The following is a 5,998-nucleotide window of genomic DNA, read 5'->3' on the forward strand; positions in this document are numbered from 1 at the left end:
GTTGCTCTGCTTCACATACCTCTGACATTATGGGTGATTTCCCCCTCCCCACCCGCTCCCACCCTGCCATTTTCCTCCCTTTTTTTTGGTTTTTGTTTTTTGGGGTTTCTTTTGTAAGACAGAGTCCTCCCTCTGTTGCCCAGGCTGTAGTGAAGTGGCGTGGTCACGACTCACTGCAGCCTTGACCTGCTGGGATCAAGCAACCCTCCTGCTCAACCTCTGGAGTAGCTGGGACTAAAGGCGTGAGCCAAGACACCTGGCTAATTTTGTTGCTTTTTTGTAGAGACAAGGTCTCACTATGTTGTCCAGGCTGGTGTTGAGCACCTGGGCTCAAGATATCCTCCTGCCTTGGCCTCCCAAAGTGCTGGGATTACAGGCATTAGCCCCCATGGGCAGCCCACTTTACAGCTTTTTATCAGTAATAATGATTTGTTAAAATCTTCTCCCAAAGTGAAAAAATTTTAGGGAAGAAATAACAGCAGGAACAGGCAGTTTGTGTTGGTTTACACCAGAGTAGCTTAACTTTTTTGGCCCTTCACCTCGCTCCCATGCCCAGCTCCTGACCTCATCTAAAATCCTTGGACTTATTTAAAAAGATGCCCCGTGCCTGGGCCACAGAGCAAGACTCCGTCTCAAAAAAAAAAAAGATGCCCCGTGCCTTCCGCGGTAGGAAGCCTTTGCGCATGCGCATTGTTGAGAGGAAAACGAGACTGAATGGAGCTTGGCCACCCAATGGAGCTCTGAGCGCATGGATTTGATTTCGAGTTTGGGGAGGATATTCCCTCCCACCCAACCTCCACTTCTAGGGCATTTTAAGGATTTGCTTTCTGTATTTACAACACTGACATGAATAGTTGAGCTGATTTTATTTATTTATTTATAGAGACAGGATCTCCCTCTGTCACCCAGGCTGGAGTGCCATGGCACGATCATAGCTCACTGCAGCCTCCAATTCCTGGCTTCAAGCCATCCTCCCACTTCAGCCTCCTGAGTAGCTGGGACTAAGATGCATTCCCCACCCCTGACTAATTGGGCCAATTTTATTTACAAACAGACTTCTTCACAGGTCAATTCTGGCATTAATTTATTTCAAATGGTAAGTTGTGAAATTAAATTCAAAACTTGTAAATGAGACACAATATTATCTCTTTTATTTCCAAAGCTATTAATTGTAACTGACACTTCACCATTCTCCATGCTTACTAGTTTCTGTGCTGCCTTCTTTGATGAATGTATTTATGGTGCTATAGATGGCGAGGTGAAGCGTGGATGGATGCAAATTAAAATGGGCTGCATTTTTTAAGAGGATGTGTTATCACACAAACAGGCAACCAAAAGAGTGGACTCTTCAGTAAGTTTTAGAGTTATTCAGCAATTCTATCTTCAAAGGTAACCTTAAAAAAATCAATGAAACAATACTTAAGAATGGTCAGGGTGGAGGCAAATGGAGAGTTAGAGACTATGAAGATTATTAACGTTGCCAAAGTTTTAATCAAATGTATGAGAAAGTTGTATGTCTCCCGACCTCCATCCGCACCCCCACCAGTAGCAATAGGGTTTGTCTAAGGAAAATCACTACTTCCCTGACTTGTGATTGAAAGGCCGTCTTAATCCTGAGCATGCCTCTGCTATTTTTAGCCTTTTGCACAGAGCACACCAGAGCCAAAGGCTAGAGACATTACTGAGCCCCTAGGGAAGAGGCTGTTGACTTGTTATTTTCCTTTAACTCTGCCAGTCCTGCGCCTGTCAAGGTGATAGTCATCCAATTTGACATGAGACCTTGCCCCTTCCCCCACCCCAAATTCAAGCATCATTTTGATTGCCTATGGGCATACTTTGCACTTTCTAGGTTTCTTTTTTTTTTTTTTAGATGGAGTCTCGCTCTGTTGCCCAGGCTGGAGTGCAGTGGCATGACCTCGGCTCACTGCAACCTCCATCTCCCAGATTCCAGCAATTCTCCTACCTCAGCCTCCTGAGTAGCTGGGATTACAGCAACCCAACACCACGCCAAGTTAATTTTTGCATTTTTGGTGCAGACAGGGTTTCACCACATTGGCCAGGCTGGTCTCGAACTCCTAACCTCAGGTGATCCACCCGCCTCAGCCTCCCAAAGTGCTGGGATTACAGGCATGAGCCACCCTGTCTGGTGCACTTTCTGTATTTTAAAAAAATTCAGGAGATAGTGTGCAAGAAAGAGAAAAGCAGCCTACTAGACTATGAAGTCTTCCTGTTGGGGGGTGGGAAGGATCATTTCTACCTATCTCAGTGTCTCCATAGCCTAGAACAGGGTCTGGTTAAAAGCATAATAACAAAACAAGCATAATGTTTGAACTCTTTACATACAGCAATTTATTTAATCCTTAAGGTAACCCTATAAGCAGACACTCTGACAATTCTTCATATAGAATTAAGGGAACTGAGGCTCAGAGAGGTAAATAACTTGCCCAACGACACACAGCCAGGGCTAGACTTCAGTCTATTAATCACTTCCCATGTCCTTAACCACCGTGCTACACTGCTTCAGAGCACATCGTAGGTACTCAATGGATGTTGCTGGCTGCATGAATGAAAGAATGCATGGAAAACTCCTCGGCAGTGTCTTGGCATTACAGGAATGCTCCTAGTCAGTGCAGTGAAAAACAGCTTCCCCATTGCTCCAAGGCAAAATCAACTTTCCTCACTCTTAGTCTCCTACTCACTTTATGCTCTGTATAGCATTTTTCTCCCACAGTTCTTTGTTCATCTAAGTGTTTTTTAAGCATTTATTATGTGCCAGACACTGTTGTAGGCACTGAGACTGGAGCAGTGAACAAAATGAACAAACTTTTGCATGAATGGAACTTACACATACAAGACCAGGAGGAGACACACAGTAAAATAATAATTACGTGGCTGTATCAGGTGGTGATACTGTGCTGGTCAGCTTTTACCACTGCTTTCCCATTGATCACTCTAGAGTGAAGCCCCATGCCCAGATAGAATTAGCTGCCCAGTACCTCCCTATTATGAACTAACTGCCAAAATCACATTTGAAGTAAGCTCCAAGAAGAAAAAGGCAAAACCAATCAAACAAAAATGAACCCAGAAGAAACAGAGACAACTCAGTAAATGTTTCAATGAGTAAACATATGTTTAAAAACGATGGCCTTTTCAAAAATAGCAGATTAGCTCATGAAACAAGAAGAGGAGGATATCAAAATGGATCAGAGAACCAAAATTATTGAAAATGAAAATAGAATAGCTTAATTTAAAAAACCCTTTTAATAATGGTATTGAACAATACAATTCAGGAAATCTAGAAACATATCATCTAGAGATATGGAAGTAAATTCCAGAAAAAAATCTAAATTAAATAGCTGAAATGTGTTGTTTCAAGGGTGTGAAAGTAAGATTCCAGAAGAAGCTGAGCAGAGAACTGTGTTTATTTGTTAGAATTCATCCAATTAATACTTGATTTTCAAATGATGAAGTGTATTTTGATCAAAATAAAAGTTGTATTTTAAAGTGTTGACGATATTGGTTAAGATTTTAGAAATGTATGGCAAAACATTTTAATATACCCTGAGTGAGGCATACATTTATTATATATGCTTTAGGGACACAATATAAATAAATGACTTTGAGTATTAAAATTCTTAATTTGATCCAGGCTCTTGGGGGCATGGTACAAAATTCAGTGCATTTTCCTGAAAGACAAGATGTGGTCTCATTGGGTTGGCCTGGGGGTCGTGGGTGAGGGGTAACTGGTGTCCTATGTGTTCTCAGGACTGCATGGCCTTGGACAATTGTCAGAAAGTTTTTCAGGACTTTAAGTTTTTATTTTCCTAATGACCTTTTCAGATTCCTGCATTGCATTGGGGGTAGGTAAGAGGCTGTTTGGCCAGGTCTTTCCCCACAGATCTCCTTTAAGAGGCAGAACGATTCTATAGCAAAAATATTTTACGCCACAAATTAAGTAAGTGGCTTGGGGAGTCTCTGAGTCCCAGTTAATACTGGGAGAAAAGAATACCATTTGGATTTCCTCAGCTTAGATCAGAAAATAGAGGAAAGGTGGGAGGCTCCCTGGCGCCCCCCAGAGAAGGAAAAGAACAGGATGATTTAGGGTCGTTGTTGTCTCTCTCTACTCCCATTCCTTCTTCTGGTGAAATAAGAGGCTTAGATGAGCTGGCGTCTCAGTTGTCTTGCAGTCTAAGGATTCCATGCCCACTGGTAGGACAGTTGGCTGGTCTGGGTGGTTCTGACTCACAACTCAACATTTGGACACATGGAAATCCACTCCCTGAAGTTCCAGAAGGCAGGAAGCTGCCTAGAAAACAGCCTGTCCTGGCCGGGCGCGGTGGCTCACGCCTGTAATCCCAGCACTTTGGGAGGCCGAGGCGGGCGGATCACAAGGTCAGGAGATCGAGACCATGGTGAAACCCCGTCTCTACTAAAAAATAGAAAAAAAAATTAGCCGGGTGCAGTGGCGGGCGCCTGTAGTCCCAGCTACTGGGGAGGCTGAGGTAGGAGAATGGCGTGAACCCGGGAGGCGGAGCTTGCAGTGAGCCGAGATTGCGCCACTGCACTCCAGCCTGGGTGACAGAGCGAGACTCCGTCTCAAAAAAAAAAAAAAAAAAAAAAAAAAAGAAAACAGCCTGTCCTTTCCGAAACAGGCCAGAGAATAATGCGTCTTGTAGAGCTGTAGGAAAAACATCTTATGTCCTGGCAATGCTTTCAAAGCCTCTAAACTCACCTTGCACTCTCTGCATTTCCTCATGTATAAATACATGTCAGAAAAGTTCTTTTGGAAACATTACTCTATGGCTATCTCCTTCCCGTACTCTGCACACACCCCTAACAGACAATATTAACAAGTGCTGGCGAAGACACTCCATGCTATAAAATTCAGTTACGATAATAACAGCAAGGCTGGGCACAGTGGCTCAAACCTGTAATCCCAACACTTTGGGAGACTGAGGTGGGACAAATGCTTGAGCCCAGGAGTTTGAGACCAGCTTGGGCACCAAAAAATAAAAAATTAGCTGGGTATGGTGGTGCATGCCTGTGGTCTCAGCTACTCCAGACACTGAGGTGGGAGGATCACTTGAGCCAAGGAGTTCAAAACTTCAGTGAGCCACTATTGCACCACTGCACTACAGCCTGGGTGACAGAGTGAGACTGTGTCTCACTTAGAGTGTGCCCACCTTTACCCTAAGTGATGTGAGCTAAGCTGCTCCATGTCCCAGTCTTTCTCAGATAAACTCAGATTTCACTTTATAAACGAGACAATGACTTTTTGGCAAGTAATGCACCAATTTGCTGAGGAACTTGCCTCTATTACAGACTTTTGTATCCAGTGAGATTTTTCCATAAAGATAAAACACTGGCTTCTCTTTCCATTCCCACAATGCCACAGGAAAGGAGCTCTTAAATTCTAAGGTGAAATTATCCAGGGAATCACCTTCCTGCAGGAAGGAAGCCTGAACGCTCAACCTTGTTTCTAGCTTGTTTCCTGCCTGGTAGAAATTTGTTGCAGTAGAATGACTTTGGTGGAACACTGCCTGAGTATTTTACACCAAACATCTGTTATATCACAAATGCCTTCTACTCAACACCACCCACGTCGCATGCTCCTTACAAAGGCAGTGCCTGATGAGGGATATGCTGAAGGGCCAATGACATGAAGTCCTCACTGCCTTGCCTTTCTCTCTCTGTCTGACCATTCTGCCTCTCGCATGTAAGCAAGGGCAGGAATGAGAAGGAGAAATCAAGTTCCATTAGTTAACAACTCTGATAAAAGGGCAAGGAATAAAGGATAATAATGACAGCTGACTTCCAAGTTTTCTGTGGCTTTAACTTACCCAAGCCTCTCCTGGTTTCAGAGGCAAGTGAGTCAGAACTGCCTGTGTGGTTGGACAGGTTGTTCACTGCACAAGGGCCCTGGACCAAGGCGGTGAGCAGAGATACAAATCCAGCCTGCACCTTGCTTACCAAGACTGGTGCCCTGCACAGGGCTGAG

The 5,998-nt window shown here is 43.9% G+C and overlaps 1 long non-coding RNA gene across 1 annotated transcript; it reads right to left on the reverse strand.

Moving 5' to 3' along the window:
* Positions 1-3,549: 3,549 nt before the first annotated feature.
* LOC140710453 (uncharacterized) lies at positions 3,550-5,729 on the reverse strand. Its single transcript, XR_012091472.1, has 2 exons — positions 5,312-5,729; positions 3,550-3,923 (listed from the first exon to the last, which is right to left on the reverse strand). It is a non-coding gene; the product is annotated as an uncharacterized lncRNA (long non-coding RNA).
* Positions 5,730-5,998: the final 269 nt, after the last annotated feature.

This window comes from Chlorocebus sabaeus, chromosome 2, assembly GCF_047675955.1.
Source record: "Chlorocebus sabaeus isolate Y175 chromosome 2, mChlSab1.0.hap1, whole genome shotgun sequence".
NCBI classification, from domain to species: Eukaryota; Metazoa; Chordata; class Mammalia; order Primates; family Cercopithecidae; genus Chlorocebus; species Chlorocebus sabaeus.